General features: G+C 40.0%; 1 protein-coding gene across 4 annotated transcripts in view; it reads right to left on the bottom strand.

The window, feature by feature from the left end:
• The window catches only part of SMAD5 (SMAD family member 5), a 50698-nt gene extending 33482 nt beyond the window's left edge, over positions 1-17216 (bottom strand). For all 4 annotated transcript variants that reach the window (XR_002174183.3, XR_002174184.3, XR_002174185.3 and 1 more), the window contains exon 1: positions 17059-17216. The gene's annotated coding sequence lies outside the window, so the exon portion shown is untranslated. The remainder of the gene's footprint in view (positions 1-17058) is intronic.
• Positions 17217-17511: the final 295 nt, after the last annotated feature.

Below are 17511 nucleotides of genomic sequence, written 5' to 3'. Positions count from 1 at the left end.
CTTTTAACAAAGGCATAATTCTAAGATAAAAATAGTAGAAGGACTTCCCTGGTGGTCCAGGGGTTAAGAATCCGCCTTCCAATGCAGGAGACGCGGGTTCGATCCCTGGTCAGGGAACTAAGATCCCACATGCAGCGGGGCAACTAAGCCCACACGCTCTAGAGCCCGTGAGCCACAACTACTGAGCCTGCGTGCTCTGGAGCCCACGTGCCACAACTAGAGAGCCTGTGCCCCGCAGGGAAAGATCCCACGTGCCGCAACAAATATCCCAAGTGCCACAGCTAAGACCCGATGCAGCCAAATAAATTAAAGAAATAAATAAAATAGGAGAGAATCTATTATCTACTATAGAACAGAATGGAGTTAAGAGTGCTAGTACAAAAAAACCGGTGAAACTCATGCATGCTACTAGAACTCAGGATGGTGGTTACCCTTTAAAGGGAAGAGTGGGGGTATTGACTGGAAGGGAGCTTGAGGATTTCTGCCATCCTGGTAAAGTTCATCTTGCTCTGGGTGATTTTATGAGAGAGTCACTTTGTGAAAATTTGGCTGGCTGAATACTGAAGATGTACACACTTTCTGTTAACAATTTAAAAATATTTTCCTGTTATGTAAAGTGCAGAGTGGTCAGCTTCCTTCCTATGTTTTGCCCATCTTCAGGTCCCCTTCTCACAGGCAATCCCTCTTGTATTGTCTTTTATGTCTTTCCAGAGAAATTTTACACAAATACAGATATATAAATAATCATAACCTTTTTTGCACACAAATAGTGGTATATTGAAAAGAAAAAAAGCAAGGTACAGAAAAATGTATAAACGTTATCTTCAAGATCTTTCCATATCTATATAGAAACAGCTTCCATATTCTTTTCTAATACACAGAATTCCAGTGTAAAAGTAATCTTTTAAGAGTATATCAAACTACGTCATTTCTCTGCTCAAAGATCATCCAGCAGTTTCCCATTACACTCAATATCCAAATTCTTTAACATTACTTTATAGGACCTACATGATCCAGCCTCTGGCTTCTCCTCCAAACTCATTTTTAGCATTCTCCTAGCTAACTTTGCACACAACCACACTTGAAGGCTTTCCATTTCTCAAATGCTCCGAAGTCATTTCTACCTCAAGGCCTTTGCACTTGATGTTCCCTCCCATGGAATTCTCCACTCCCAGATCTTAACATGGCTTTCTCTCTCAATTAATTCAGCTGCTCAAAAGTCACCTTCTGAAAAAGGACTTCCCTGACCACTTTATCTAAAATAGCATACATCCCACTCCTGCATCATTCTCTATCCCCTGGTCCTGTTCAATTTTCTTTCATGACATTTATAATAATCTGATATCATATCAATTTTATTTATTAACTACATGCCTTCCCCACAGAAATGTTAGAAGGCAGGTAGTCTTGTCTTCTTTATCCATCATCATATTCCCTTGGACCTAGAATAGTGCTTATTTATTAAATAAGTGAGTGAGTAGAGAGTTGAAAAAAAGCAATTTGTAAAAACATATATACCTTTATAAGAGCAACTGTGTAAAATTTAAAACAAAAAAAAGGAGTTCTTTATGGACATGCACAGATATAGTAAGAGAATAAAAGTATGCATGGAAATGATACATACCAACCTCAGGATACTGAATACTGACTATCTCTGGTGAAAGAAGAAAGAAGGTGGAAGAACACATGGAAAAGCTTTAGCTGTGTTTCTTTTAAAACTAGATTTGAAGAAAATCTGACAAATCATCACATATAGTATTTTCTCTACTTTTCTACATTTAAATATTTTATAACTCAAAAATGCACTATTTTTAATTTAAGTATTATCAATGTAATGAAAACAGAAGAGGATCAGATTCTGTCCTTTACTAGGCATATGACCATGACCAGGTATCACTCTTTCTAAGCCTATTAATTTTTCTATAAAATAGGGATGATGGTTCCCAAGTCATTAAAATGATGAAGTAATAAAATAATGTGTGCCTGAAGTATTGAAAACACACATATACATACATGTAATAGATGCTTTATAAACTCAAACATGCTATTCACACATGAACTTCTAGCACTGGGAAAGGGGAAGGGACAAACTTTGCACTCACTTCTTTAAATATGGAATGATTAAAAATTTTAAACATGTTTAATTGAATTCTTTCTAAAAATGTTTTATAACTTTCCAAACTGCATAACTGGTATGCGCAAGTAATCCAAGTACTTGTTATCTAAAGTTAAAAAAGGGAGCAAAATTGATCATAAAAATTCACTAATGAATAAGTAAAAGACCTGATCAGGCACTTCACAAAAGATATCAAAATTGCCATTAGATGGTAAAATGGACTCAACAGCATTAGTTATCAAAGAAATTTTAAAAATTTTAAAAAAAGACAGTGAGATATCACACATCTACCAGAATAGCTAGACTTAAAAAAAAAAAAAGAGAGAGAGAGAGAGAAGGTGTTCATGACAATCAGAACAATTCTTACATATTGCTAGCAAAAATATAAACTAGCCCAACCACTTTGGAAAATTGTTTGACAACATCTACTAATGCTAAACATAGGTCCCTATGACCCAGCAATTCCATTCCTAGGTATATCCAACAGAAACAAGTGCTATGTCAACCCGAAGGCAAGTACATGTTCATAACAACTTTATTTGTAATAGTCCCAAATTGGAAATAACCCAAATATTCATCAACAGTAGAGTGGGTAGATAAACCACAGTAATAAATTCATACAACAGAATACTTCAAAGCAATGAAAAAGAACACACACATGTAAAACATGCATGAATCTCACTGATATACTGAAGAAGTCAGATACAAAAGATTACACATTTTATCATTCCAACTACATGACATTCAAAAACAGGCAAAACTAACCTATGGCATCAGAGGCAAGACTATTACTAAGAGGGGACAAGACAGCCTTCTGGGGAGCTAGAAAATTTCTATATCTTGATCTGGGTGATGGTGGTATAGATGTACACATACATAAAAGTTCACTGAGCTATACACGTAAGATTTGTATACTTTAAGATATACTTCAATTTAAAAAATCTTTTAAAAATTTACTAGTGTACTGATCACTTATAATTAGTTCACTAGCATCTCCCTTACTGTAACAGCTTCTAAACCACAAATGAAACTGCAAATTCTGCAAAAATTGTAACATTTCATAAAGTTTATTAAAATGAGAGCAAAAGATGCAAGGTCTGGGATTTAATTTTACCTTACTATCCTATAAACAAATAAGTCTATTGTTGTTTCATGCATACTGTCAAAGAACATGAGACTCCTTTATTAATCATGGCCCATCAAGCAACGTAAGCGTCAGATGTACGGTTCCCTTTGCCGCTGAGACCCACAGGAATATTGCAATATGACCCAGATGGACGGTACTCCTGCAGTGGTTTGCACTTATGATGAACAGTGAGTTTGGAAAATTCACCACTTTTATAGTTATCAGTAAGCAATAATAACTTCACTGTCAACGGATTAACAGAAGTCCATGGGAAAATCCATAAATATTTTAATGAATATTTTCACAAAAATAAAAATGCTCTTAATATTAGTACCACAAATGTCAAACATGAAGGATGTCATATCATGCTACTAAATTGTTTTGTGAGAAAAATTAAGCCTATCCATACTCAATTCAGTCTTTGTTCGTTATAAAACTTAATGCATGTTTACAATTATAACCTAATGATTTTCCAAAATTTTAAGTTTTTAAGATAAAGTCCGAATCAGACCTTTTATTCACAATTCAGTATGAAATACTGGTCTGCATTTTAAGTGGTTTCATTTTGAATGGGTGTTTTCCTGAACCAATTATCATTGGCTCATGAAGACCTAAATATAGCATAAGCTTTTCTTTTTTTTTTTAATTTTAAATTTTATTTATTTATTTATGGCTGCACTGAGTCTTCATTGCTGCACATGGGCTTTCTCTAGTTGCGACGAGCGGGGGCTGCTCTTTGTTGCGATGCGTGGGCTTCTCACTGTGGTGGCTTCTCTTGTTGTGGAGCACGGGCTCTAGGTGCATGGTCTTCAGCAGTTGTGGCACGCAGGCTCAGTAGTTGTGGCGCACGGGCTTACTTGCTCCGCGGCATGTGGGATCTTCCCGGACCAGGGCTCGAACCCATGTACCCTGCATTGGCAGGCGGATTCTTAACCACTGTGCCACCAGGGAAGTCCCGGTAAAACTGTTTTATGGTACCCATGTGATAGATCAATTTTCTCCTGTCATCTTTTCTGTAAAATATATATTTAAAATCAGATATTGGTCCACAAATTGAAATAAAAGTATCAGAGTGCTTGGGATAGAGCAATAGATTTATTTTACTACCCTCACAAAAGTCCTCCATTACGATAGAATTTTTTCATTACGTATACAAAAAATAGAGTAAAATAATAATTTTTTTGATTTGCAAATACTAGCATATGTAATATGAGTCCCAAGTGAACTTGCAATACCTTTGAAAATAAGAGTATGATTAGGTTTTCGAGTAACCAAAAGGTTTAATTTTAAATCTCTTATTGAAAAGTTGGTTCAATTTTTCGCACCCCCTTTGCCTTTCACTAAATAAAATGAATTTAGAAACATGGAGAACACCCACCCTCAATTCAAACAGCTGATTGTGTTCACAACCAACAACAATACTCTTCTATATTATCTCTAAACTTATCCCAGTAATAGAGAAGTCCAAAAAGGCTATATTCACTAACTTCAGCCGTTAGAGGTTACAGATTGCTGGGTAGTTAAATTTGGTCCTCTGTACTCCCTTTCTACAATGCTTTCAGGGTCTACTGAGGCACAAGTATATACCACCCATGCTAAACTCAAGAGCAGACTTATACTCTTATTTATACAACACACACTTACTGAGTGTACCTAAAAAGGGCAAGCCACTCAACTAGATGCTAAAGGGTTAAAAGATAAATCAGGTCCAGACCTTAACTGTAAGAATTACGAATTAATAATCAACTAAGATGTGCCCATTCCTATATGCAATACACCATGGAGAATGGCAGATCCCCTAGGGTGTATAGGATGCTAAAAGAAATTCAGGGGATGGCCCTTGGGGGAAGGGAGTGGAGGGAGACAAAAAGCATGAAGTAGCTATATCTTAGGCATAAATGCTATTCTGATAAAGACATAAAATCAGAGTTTTTATCTACCAGGACGGGGAAAAACTACAGTTCAGTTTGCTGGAACATAGGTGGTAGAACAAGAAAACTGACTAGATACATACAATAAGGCTAATCTACACAGGGATATTAATATACGTATTGTAACAAACAGAACACCAGATTTGAAGTCTAATGAACTAGGGTTCAAATTCTGAATCTAACACACCTAAATATCCATTTTTCCTATTTTGTATAATGAGTATCAGTTCTGAGAATTAAATGAGATACACACTTAATGCCTGGCATAGTACATATTGAGCAAAGGGAAACTGCAGTCATTATTATTGCAATAATCATGAAATTTTTTGACATCAGGCTCAGGATTTTAAATACACAGCTGGGCTACTTTTTTTTTTTTTTTTTTTTCTTTTTCGGTACGCGGGCCTCTCACTGTTGTGGCCTCTCCCGTTGCGGAGCACAGGCTCCGGACGTGCAGGCTCAGCTGCCATGGCTCACGGGCCCAGCCACTCCGCGGCATGCAGGATCTTCCCGGACCAGGGCACGAATCCGCGTCCCCAGCATCAGCAGGCGGACTCTCAACCACTGCGCCACCAGGGAAGCCCTGGGCTACTTTACTTCATCAAATATACAAAGCCATCTACTTAAGAGGTTCCATTATTTTATGAACCTTGAAGGAAGAAAAGGCTGCAAATTAAACTATCACACCATGCTTTCTCATCGCTTAGATTTTTTTCTTCATAATATCATCCTTCTGCCATCAAGACTGTAGGTCTGAAGAGTGTTCCAATATTACTCCAGGATTGTTGTTCAAGCCACTGACACCCATCCTGCAAGTTTTGATACTGCTGCTTCCTTGATCTTCCCAGAGGGTGTAAATGAAAGAAATGACAGCAATGAAAACAGCAAAGGCAGACATCATGCACGGGCAATGACAACATCAAAACTGCCACCTAGCCGAAACCAATATTCAGATGCCATCGGCTATAAGACACATACCAATTTCAGAGATATTATGAGCTGGGAAAAATGCATATCTAGAAGAAATAAGGCAGCTTTTTCTTTCCTCCTGTCCCAAAGTCTTTTCTGATGTTCCCCATCACTTCCCACCAGTACTACTGCTCTCCCTTCTTTCTTATTCTCATTCTCCTTTCTTGCCTCCCCTTTCTCCATTCCTCACAGCTTCTCCCACATTCCTGAGTGTTGATTTTGGAGAAGCTTGGCTACTACCTAATGATGTATAAACTACCTAAGGAAAATGAACTTTTCTTCTAACTCCAAAAGGACCTACTTAGCACAGGGTACGTATTTTGTACCTCTGGTACTTTCAAGTGCTCCAGGGCTTGCTTACCTCCGAGTTTTCTTCTAAGTAGAAGAGAAGATGCATTTAACAGCCCAGATATGTAAGACAATACCCTACATGAAAATCTGGCTTCTGAGCAAATTCTATTTGTGCCTCTGTCATCCTCATCCTGGGCCACCTAATACATTGAAGCTTTCCTAAAGTACACCATTGGGAGTAAAATATTTGTTATTACTCTTTAAAGGTGACTTATTTCGTTCCTACAAAAACCAAAATATCAGTAGGCTTCAAGGAACTTAAATCATGGAATTATTTTCTTTTGCAATAAACCTCCACGAGAAGCTCTTTCAAAATAGTTATTATTTATAAATGTTAAAGCCATATTTCAATAGCATAATTGGGCACAGAAGACAAATTCTGTTTTCTTTTTGCTCTTCTGGAGTCATACTAACCCAACCTTTTTGAATGCTAAATATTAACTGAGCCTTCTTAAAAGCCAAGTCTTCTTAAAACAATGCACAGGAGGCTAACAAAGAAGTCAATAAAACAAACAAACAAATTTCACAAACTAAATTGAACAATGCCCAAGATATCTTTCAGAGAATTTCTATTTCTAGCTTAAAACCCAGAGAATCCCCCAAAATCTAATATCCCATTAGGAAATACACAGGATAATCTGTGTAAAGTAAGTCAATTCTCATCAGTATTGCAGTTTGAGTGAATATAATGATATCTAGTGATCACTTTCAAACTTCTACCTATTTAGGGGAACCATAAAAACAGAAAGGAAGAGGAATTACGCCAATATAACTGGAAAACAAGGGAGGAAAAGGTGAAAAGATTACACACTTATGAATACGATTGCTTAAGAAGGAATTAACTGTGCTTCAAATGGCTGGTGACAGCAAAAAGGGGAGGGCTCAGCAAATGTACAATAACCTAGCTCTGACAGGCTCCCTGTTCCCCCCACCCAAACACACACACACACACACACACACACACACACACACGCACACACACACACCACTTAAGTGAATAAAAGCCTTAATGTGCTTCCCTAGTGGCGCAGTGGTTGAGAGTCAGCCTGCCGATGCAGGGGACGCGGGTTCGTGCCCCGGTCCGGGAGGATCCCACATGCCGTGGAGCGGCTGGGCCCGTGAGCCATGGCCCTGAGCCTGCACATCCGGAGCCTGTGCTCCACAACGGGAGAGGCCACAACAGTGAGAGGCCCGCGTATCGCAAAAAAAAAAAAAAAAAAGCCTTAATGATTAGGTGTGGATAATTGCTCATGATATTAGCACAGATTTTAGGAATGACTATCACAAGATCCAAAAAGGAATATGACAATCTGTAATTCATGATCCAGTTGGTAATAAAGGAAAAGAATAAGGAAAACCAAGTATCATTAAGCCAAATGAGGCAAGAAAGACTAGGAGGAGACAATCAGCTAGATCGTGAAGCTAAAGGGAAAGATACTACCACAGAATGAGAGCCAAACAAAGACAGACAATATAAGGCAAAGGAGTCAGGCTGCTAGAAGTAATCCTATATGCAGTACAGAGTTCTATCTAAGCAGAAAGACATATTCAAAGAGCCATTTTGAGAAGACAAAAATGGCAATAGCACATAGCCAAGTAAAGACTTAACCAAAAGGGGCAGAGAGGGTAAATGGAAAACATGTAATCCAACTATGAGAGGAAGCCGCACCAGGGTGGTGGTACACAGACCAGGTAGTGACGGTAGTAGAGATAGAAAAGGAAGAGTTATGAGGGACATTACAGATAAACAATCCATAGGACTTGCTGACCACCAAGAAGCGAAACGGGGCAGTCAAGAAAGGTAAAGGTTGAGGACTTTCCTGGCAGTCCAGCGGTAAGACTCTGCGCTTCCAATGTAAGGGGCGCGGATTCGATCCCTGGTCGGGGAACTAAGACTCCACATACACAGCCAAAAAAAGAAAAGCAAGTAAAGGTTTAAAAGCTGAAAGAATTAGACACCGCTCACCCAAAAAGGGGAATTCTAGTTATTGCCAAGATGAAGCAAAAAGGTGATGGTGGAGGGGTATAAGGAAGCAAGTACTGATCCAAGTCCAAGCAGATGTGACACTTAAAGCTCAAGACAGGAGGAATGAATATAAAAATTTGGAGGATGATACAAAGAGAAGAGTTGAATTTGATTTATTCAAATCTATTGGGTGCCTAGTAAGCCAGGAATACTCTGTGCTAGGAACTGAGGCTTAAAAGATACTATCTGTAATCTCAATGATCATAAAGAATAATGGGAAAAAGAGAAGATGTTATGAAGAGCTTCACATGCTGTTTAGCACATCACTTAGTTTTACTATAGATTTCCATACGATACTCAATAGAGATGGGGTATTAAAACAGAGTAAAAAATACATACAGCAAGCACAGAAGGCCAGTAACTGAGTAGATAGGAATGTGTGCTACTTCGTACATCAGAACTTGGAGGGACTTAAGAAAACTGTGAACACATACATTATCTGCTATTACCTTGGCTTTTTTTTTTTTTTGCGGTACGCGGGCCTCTCTCACTGTTGTGGCCTCTCCCGTTGCGGAGCACAGGCTCCCGACGCGCAGGCTCAGTGGCCATGGCTCACGGGCCCAGCCGCTCCGCGGCACGTGGGATCTTCCTGGACCGGGGCACGAACCCGCGTCGCCTGCATCGGCAGGTGGACTCTCAACCACTGCGCCACCAGGGAAGCCCTACCTTGGCTTTTTATAGTTCACCTCTGGTTTACGAAGACCTAACTAGATGACTCTTTCACTAATGTGTTTTGTCATTTCAGACAGCTAGAAAGAAAACTGGGATTTAATTATGAGCTTCAGAAATCCCTGTGTGTATTAGGTTCCCTGAAATTCTTCTGAAAAACTGCAACTATCAACTGGACAATAACAATACAGAGCAGTACCTTGGAAATCCAAAGAAAAAGACTGGCATCTCAACCATAAATGAAAATCTTATAAAATTAAGAGATATCATTCATTACAAAAGAATCTATCACATTACAAAACATACACACACACACACACACACACACACACTTTACTTCTATTTCAGCTCAAGCATCCCTTCTTCAGGGAAGCCTTCCCAGACTACCTTGCCTAGGTGAAATTCCCCTATTATACACACTTACTCCTTCACATACCTCTATTTCGTAGCACTTAACATATCTATGTTTTTACATTTACCTGTACAACCTGGCAAGAATGTAAATGAGAAGAGCCATATCTGTCTCACTCATCACTGTAAGCCTAGTGATACATATGCTCAATAAATATTTGTCTAATGAATGAAAGAGAACGTGAATACAAAGCATTTGAAAAGATATTAGCCATGGGGGTAGGGTGGGGTTCAGGGTACTTTTTACTTTCTGCTTCATGCGATTCTGTACATCTTAAAATAAACATGAATTAAATTTGGAGGCTGAAATTTAAGAGTCAATCAAAAACTAGGGGCAAATACTTTCTGCTTCCAATAAATAATAGTAAGAATTCATTTTTCAAAAGCATTTACCTTCCTGTACTGGAATCTGTATGGCATTTGTACCATACAGATTCCTCACAGATTTTACAAATGCCATTCTCTGCCTGGACCACTTTCCTCAAGCTCCAACCACTAATTTCTAGCTCTCTCATCGCTGAGGCTTCAGCTTTAGCTATCATCCCAGAGACCTTCCCTGATCATCTAACTCTATATAAAGTAGGTTTTCCCTAATCTCTAATCCAATACTATATTCATTTCCTTCACTGTACTACCAATTTGTAATTATTCGTTGGTTTACTTGATTTTTGTCTCTCCCACTAGAATGTAATTTTTAAAAAACAGTACTAAGCATATTCAGAGAACTTGTTAAATTGATTCAAGTTATTCATTCAAAAGTCTATTTATTGAATTAGAATTCTAGGAGCTTGGAATATACAAGTGAATAAAGGGGGCCAAAATCCTTGTCCTCATGTAGCTTACATTCCAGTGGAGGGAGACAGACAAAAGACAATAAATAAGTGATACAGTATAGTTTGTTAGGTGAAAAATGGTATGGAGAAAAATAAATTAGAGGAAGGTGGATGGGCAGCACTGTGGGGGAGGTGTAATTTTAAGGTGGCTGGGCTGAGCCTCTCTGAGAAGGTACCAACTGAGTCAATACTTTAAGGAAATAAGAGTAAGCCAGGCAGATACCTAGGGGAAAACTAGTACAGGCAAAGGCAACAGGCAATGTGAAAAACCCAAGGAGGGAGCATGCCTGGCACACTCAAGTTAACTGCAAGACCATGAAGCCTGAGAATAAGTAAACAAGAAGCGGAAAACAAGGAATGGGATCAAATAGGTAAGAGAGCCATGCTGGATATGATAAGAGCTTTGGTTTTTATGGTAAGTGAAATGTGGACCCATTTGAGAACTCTGAGTGAAGACATGACATTTTCAGACTTTTATTATTTTAAAGAATCACTCTGGTCCACATGTTAAGAATAATGGGGGCGGGGTGGGCAGCAGGGCTAAAAAGCGGGGAGATCAGTTCAGAGTTGAAGCAATTTAGGTAAGAGATGATCATGGCTCAGAACAGGGTGACAGCAGTGGGGTGGTAAGAAATGGACAATTTCACATGTTTTGGGAGACAAAAGGTTTCCTGATGGAAGAGAACGGGGAATGTGAGAACAGAGGAGTCAATAATGATTACAAGGCGTCAGCCTGGGCTACCCAAAGAATAGGATTTGTCATCAAATGGTCTGGGAAAGGCTAATAGGGAAGCTAAAGGATGATCTGGAGTTACATTTTACATACATTAAGTGCATGAATAAAATGTTGTTAAACTTTACCAGGCTTCCATTCAAATGAATTTTTATTAAAGTCAAAAAACCAAAAGTCTTGTTCTTACTTCAAACTACCTGAGTAGAACCTCCGACCTGCCATAAACACACACACAAACTTCCCTCAACAGTCTCCCCCAAACAGACAGACAGACACATAGACACACACTGCTCATGCCCAGACTTCAGTGGTAAATTCATAGAAACAGCTCCTTCACTTTCTGTTCCGACATCTCTCTAATTGCTTCAATCCAAAATAAAAGGCAAGCAAACCAATCCAAAAATTTCACCCAACACTGTTAGCCAAAAGGCAATCTCCTGAACACATCAACCCATGCAAATAAATGTGCATATGGGTCACAAGCCACCATCGTCTCAGGCAAACCTACACAGAAGAATTACAGGTGCGGGCTTTAAAGAAGCAAATTCCTCATAACCATTCCACAGAATTCAGATTCATTAGGTTTGAGAGTAGGGCCCTACCTCCCATATTTTTAACAAGCGTCCCAGGTTCTGCAGTAGGTTTGAGAACCAAGGCCCTTAGGACCATCTGCAATGGGAGAAAGTCACTTGCCTATATACATTCAAAGATAACATTTTGTGGTTGGCAGGGGTAAAGCTTTAAAAATGTCTTACCCCTGTGGTTCTAACATCCTTAGTCACCAAGTATCAGCAAAAGTAGACACCCCACCACCACTGTCAAACCAATCCTAGATCTAGGTATACAATTACTATAAAGCACGTAAGCCACATCCATGACTACACTCAAGTAACAGAAAGAAACCAAGAGCACGTTGGCTCCAAAACTCTCCTGGATTCAGAAATCCTATTCTTTATTGGAACATCTACAAAGAGGAGGAAATACACTCACAATCGTAAAATCAAAATCATTTTCCTAGAGAAACACTTAAATCACCACTTTTCCCAATTGTGGCTCCCAATTTCCAAAGACATCCAAAGTTCTCACAGTGGATTTCAAAGCCATTCAGGAGCTGAACTCATGATCCCTGACACTTCTCACACCATAATACTCTCGCCTAGTCTCTCTCTGTGACTACACAAGTCTCTACTTTTTTATCTCCTACATCCAGACTTTTGTTTCCCAGTTTTTAATCACTCCTTAAACCTCGCCTGCTCCTCTAAGTCCTCTAATTAAGCAGAGCCTGATCTAGATGTATCACTCACCGCCAGAGCCTGCAAGATTTCTGACATTGCTGCCAGATGTGTCTGAGTATACCTGTAGAGGCTTGTAGGCACAGGAATAGACACAGAGCTGGTCAATCTTTATAGTGCTTTCCTTTAAATTATAAAATCATCAAGGGCAGATACCAAATCATTACATTATAAAATGTGTCTCTGGAGTACAAAGTGCTAACTTGTGTACATAACATATATTCCAATGCTTTATGAAGATGTTTTCCAGATACCTCATGTGTACCCCAGAGGTCAAGTCACCTACTCACCTAAGTGGGCAGAATGATGTGAAGAAGGGGAAAGACAACAAAAGACTAGCTTTGAAAAAGTTCTGCAGCACCTCCCTTTTCCTGGAAATACACAAACCAGAATAACTAGATCTCAAGTTATACAGCCTACCAGATAGGATGCTAGGCAAATCCTAACACATCATGAAAACAGAAGTGAACAGAACAAAACTTGCCTTGAAAGTACCAGCCATATTCTGAGATCATAGTTAAATTTGAAAAGTGTAAGACTGTTCACAGGACTCCAGCTGCTATGCTCAAAGAAAGGTGGGAAGGTGACACTAGTTTTTTTCTGACTATTATTTTCAGTAATAACGAAACAACATAAACGGAAACCAAAAAGAAAAATCCAGTTAAATCTCACAACAGATAAGGCCATTTTCAAATTTCCAAAGTATAACGGTCTGTAAATTTTATATATATATATACGTATATATATGAATATATATATGTATATACATATGTATATATATACGTATATATATATAAAATAAGCAGAGACTGGTGTACCAAAGAATTCAAGAGCAAACCCTATTTACAAAATATGTACTTTAACAACCATCTTCCAATAGTGAATTACAACTATAGTATTGCACACACAGAACCATCTAATAAAGAATTCCTTCTTCTAAAATACTATCATAACCAAGTTAGGGATACAATAAGAAAAGTCACTAAAACCACCTCTCTACTAGAAAAGGAACAAAAATCTCCCACCTAGCTGCCCAAGGCAAAAAAGTATCAAAACTACAGAGCCTAGAACTAGCTGATTATTTATGAAAAACCTAGTAACTCTGTAATTATGCCATCTTTTCAAAGTTGTGAAACAATAAAAGCTGTTAGAATATGAGACTAAAAAACTAGCTGGTCCTAACAACAATCTAGTTTTTAACAATTCTTCAAAGAGAATTTTATATCTTAACCTTCCAAGTAGTAAATGTACCTCTCAGATTCAGAGATCTAGGTAATGGCAATGAACTGGATAATCCAGCACTAAGAATTTCAATTACTTTTATTCTATTAACTTTGGAAGTAGAAAAACAAGGTGTAAAAAAACATGGAGAGACTTTGTGAGGTCATTCATCATCATCTTTGGTGGAGAATGCGTACTATCTCTGTACAGTCTTCTTGGGTCCTATCCTCCCAGATGTTCTTTTCTCCAAAATATCCAGACCGGTAGAAATAAGAATCATCCCCCAGGCTGTTTATAAGATTTCCTTTAATAAGACTGTCCCTAACAAAAGGAAATCTTCTCCAATGTCTTTGACCTTATCAATACACTGGCAAACCCATAGGGTATACAGCACCTGTAACATTTGAAGTAAAGAAACTATTTCAGTCTCTTTTTTGTGCTTAGTATGAAGCACAAAAAAAGAGAGACAAAGAACATAGACCCTCTAGAAGTAAAGCGAACAGGGAAGACTGATAAACCAGGGGAATAAAGGCAGCTATATCCTGAAGAGTACTCAAGTCAGCTATGAAATTCACCCAAATGCGTGGCTCACTGCCTGAATCAACATATACATCTGGTTAATAATAAACACTGGTAAGTCATAAACAAAAAGGGCTTTCTTACTCAAAGACTCTACAAACTACTGGTAACATTAAAATTTACAGTTAAACAATATGTGTGAAACAGATTTTTTAAGATAGCATTTCAAGTTACAAAGAAATTAAAAACTTTGATATTTTACTGCCTAGTCTTCAAAACACTAAGAAGCCAGTATCTTTGATTTGACCAAGTTACAAATCTGTTTTCAGGAGCAGGCGAAAACATACTGCCTCTGCTTAATGCAAGGGACAAAAAAGATCATCACTGCAAATCATGTTTGGGTTCATGATGAAAACAGGAAACAGACAGGCTGCCCAGGTACAATTATGGTTATAGTCTAATGCGCCTTCAGGTTCAGCCAAGAATTAAAACCCAGTGAAGAGGGTAAGCAGAATTTACTTGCCTCTACCTTGCTACAGAAGGCAACTTTTAATAATACTCCCAGCAACATGTTACATAACCAGTCAATCTGATTCAAACCTCATTAGTAACAACATTCTGCCACTGTCTCCCTCTGAAATTAATAACTGACTTTGCCAGAGGGGAAAGAAATGCAACACACATCAACAAACCCATTTTTGTGGAGCCTATCGCAGTGAACCAGACAAGTAGATAATTCCATCAAATCTGCACAGAACCTACAAAAATATTTTATTCTTTTCTCTTCCCGTTCACTGTTCTCTTCTTTTAACTAGACCATATCATATGGATGCATTTAAAAATCTAAGAGGAAAGTTAGTTGGGAAGGTTCATCAAACTTTTATTGCCTATTTCAGCTGTGATTGGAAAAGAATGGAAGCACAAATGACAAATCGATTTTATTAACAAAAATAAAGGGGTAAAGTGTATGCGATAACAGCAGCTATGTGAAAAGGAAAGGCACACTGACTAAGGGAGCAGCAAGGTAGAGAGGGAAGAACGGAGGATGCTATAGAGACAATTATGCAAAGGTTAAATTTAAAAAATCTAAATATAATAAATACAACCTTTATGAAGGTTACACTTTGTTAACTTGTTTCTTAAGAACTGTTTCATATTCTTGTAACCTCTGATTCATCTTAGAGGAAAAAAGTTACCAAAGTAGCGGTAAAAGGAAGAATATAAAATAATTTGTTCAGATCTATAAATAATTCCTATTTACTGAATCTGGAACACACTAATTGCATAAAAATATTCAGATCAATAAATGTTCACATCATGTCTAGGTACTGTCTTCCGCACAAAACTGGCATCTAGCAGCAACTTTAAACTGCTTGGAAAGTTACTAATCTATTGGGATTAAGGTTTTCAACCTTTCAGCTTTCGAATTAAAGTTAAAAACTAATTCATTCTGGGCAATTCAGGTACTCTAAGGAAATTTAACTACTCCCGTTTAAAAACAGAATTTAAAAAAGAATTTATAACAACTCACCTGCCAAATCAACAAATAAATAAATAAATAAGAATTTAAAAAACAGCAACTCAAGTATCCCTTCCCCTCAACTTCTGTGAGGCCAACCCACAACCTTCCACCTATCCAGTCTTCGTTGTTAGATAAGAACACTTTTGGTGGTGCTAGGCAACAGGCATGATGTGACAAACCCAACCAGACTTCAAAACTTTTTCCACAGAAAGATAAGGTAAACAAGATACAGGGAGTGCCACACCCATATAAACTCACAGGCAGCCAGGAATGCTTCCCCCGGCCCCCCAGTCTCTCTCTAAACCTCCAGCTGGTCAGGAAACAATGTCTCTACAATCAAGATAGAGATCTGGCCCAGGGTGTTCAGGCATTCCTCACCTCTAGGCTGGCCTACAGCTCCACTCTCCAATGCCATCCAAACCAGAATTGGAACATTTTGTTAGGAAGCGGGCAAACGTCCAAATAACCGACTATCCTCGCCCCAGTTCTTTTTGCAACCAAAATCTGTTTTGGCTACTGAGCATGCTCCGACTTAAGACAGGCGCCACATGGGAGTTTTCAAAGCTTAGGCTCCAAACTCCACGTAATAACAGCAGCTGAAAGGGGAAGGCAGGAAAGAGGGAGGGGGAGGGGGACAGACCGGAATATGAGTACAGACACTGAAGTAAAGGACCCCGGTAGGGGGTGAATATGGTGAAGGCAAACAGACCTCGCTAGTCGTTTTCCTTGCAGCTAAAGTTTACATAAAGTAGAAGAAATCTTTGCAATAATGAAAACTGGCATGGCAAGTGGCAGAAACCGGGTCTAACTACCAGCTGAGCGCAGCAGCAGGTCACAACTGCCCAGAGTGTAATTTCCACCGATAAGCGTAGATCCTTATCTTTGAAACACAAAGCGACGGCGGCACGGATTCATCAAGCCACTGGACGGCTTTGCAATGTAGCCGACCAGGCTGCTCCGCCGAGCTCGGCAATTCTACCAGGGGTGTGTACTGAGGGTGGCGCTTGGATGAGGGAGAACAAACCGCTTCTCCGGACAGAAGGGGGGCCGGGGATCCCCGCGAGGGCGTCCCGAACGCCTCCCGCCACAGTCCGGGGACGCCCCGGGGCAGGCGAGGCCTTCGCAGCCAGACGGGCCGCACCACCGCCGCCCGCCTGGACCCCGGCAGGCCGGGACTCGGCCTACCTCCCGCCCCTCAGGCGGGTGGTTTCCGCTCCGCCCGCGGCCGCACGCCCCCGCCTCGGCCCGAGTCCGGCCGCTAGGGCAGAGCCGCGTCCGGGTACAGCCTGCAACCCCGGTCCCCCTCGCCCGCCCCTCCCGGGACCCCACGTTCACTCACGGGCCGGCGACGCGCGCTCTCCCGGCGCCGTAGCTGCGCTTGCCCACAGCGCAACTTTATTAGCAGCTCGGCCGCGGGACACGCGCACGGCGCCCGCTCGCCCAGGACCCGGATGAAGGAGGGAAGGAGCCGGGGAGGACGCCGCGGGGTCGGCGCATGCGCGCAAGCCGCCGAGTGACCGCTGTGGGACCCACCGAGGGAAGGGCCTCCTAGCTACAGCGGCTGAAGGAAGCCACCGCGCTTGGCTCGGTGCCCGCAAACTCTGGCTTCCGATCTGCCGGAGGCTTCTCTCGTCCATGGCCAGCCCCAGAAATGGCAGTCGGCTAGTTCCCACCGTCCTGATAGCCACTAGTAGTCTCCACTAACCAAATCAACCCACATTATAAAATAATTGTCCTCGACATGGACAGTTGGAGATTTTCCCAGTCACGTATAAAGTGTAAATAAAAACAT

Source organism: Tursiops truncatus, chromosome 3 (genome assembly GCF_011762595.2).
Source record: "Tursiops truncatus isolate mTurTru1 chromosome 3, mTurTru1.mat.Y, whole genome shotgun sequence".
NCBI lineage: Eukaryota > Metazoa > Chordata > Mammalia > Artiodactyla > Delphinidae > Tursiops > Tursiops truncatus.
The sequence above is the reverse complement of the archived record's forward strand: the minus strand, read 5'-3'. Positions and strand labels throughout refer to the sequence as shown.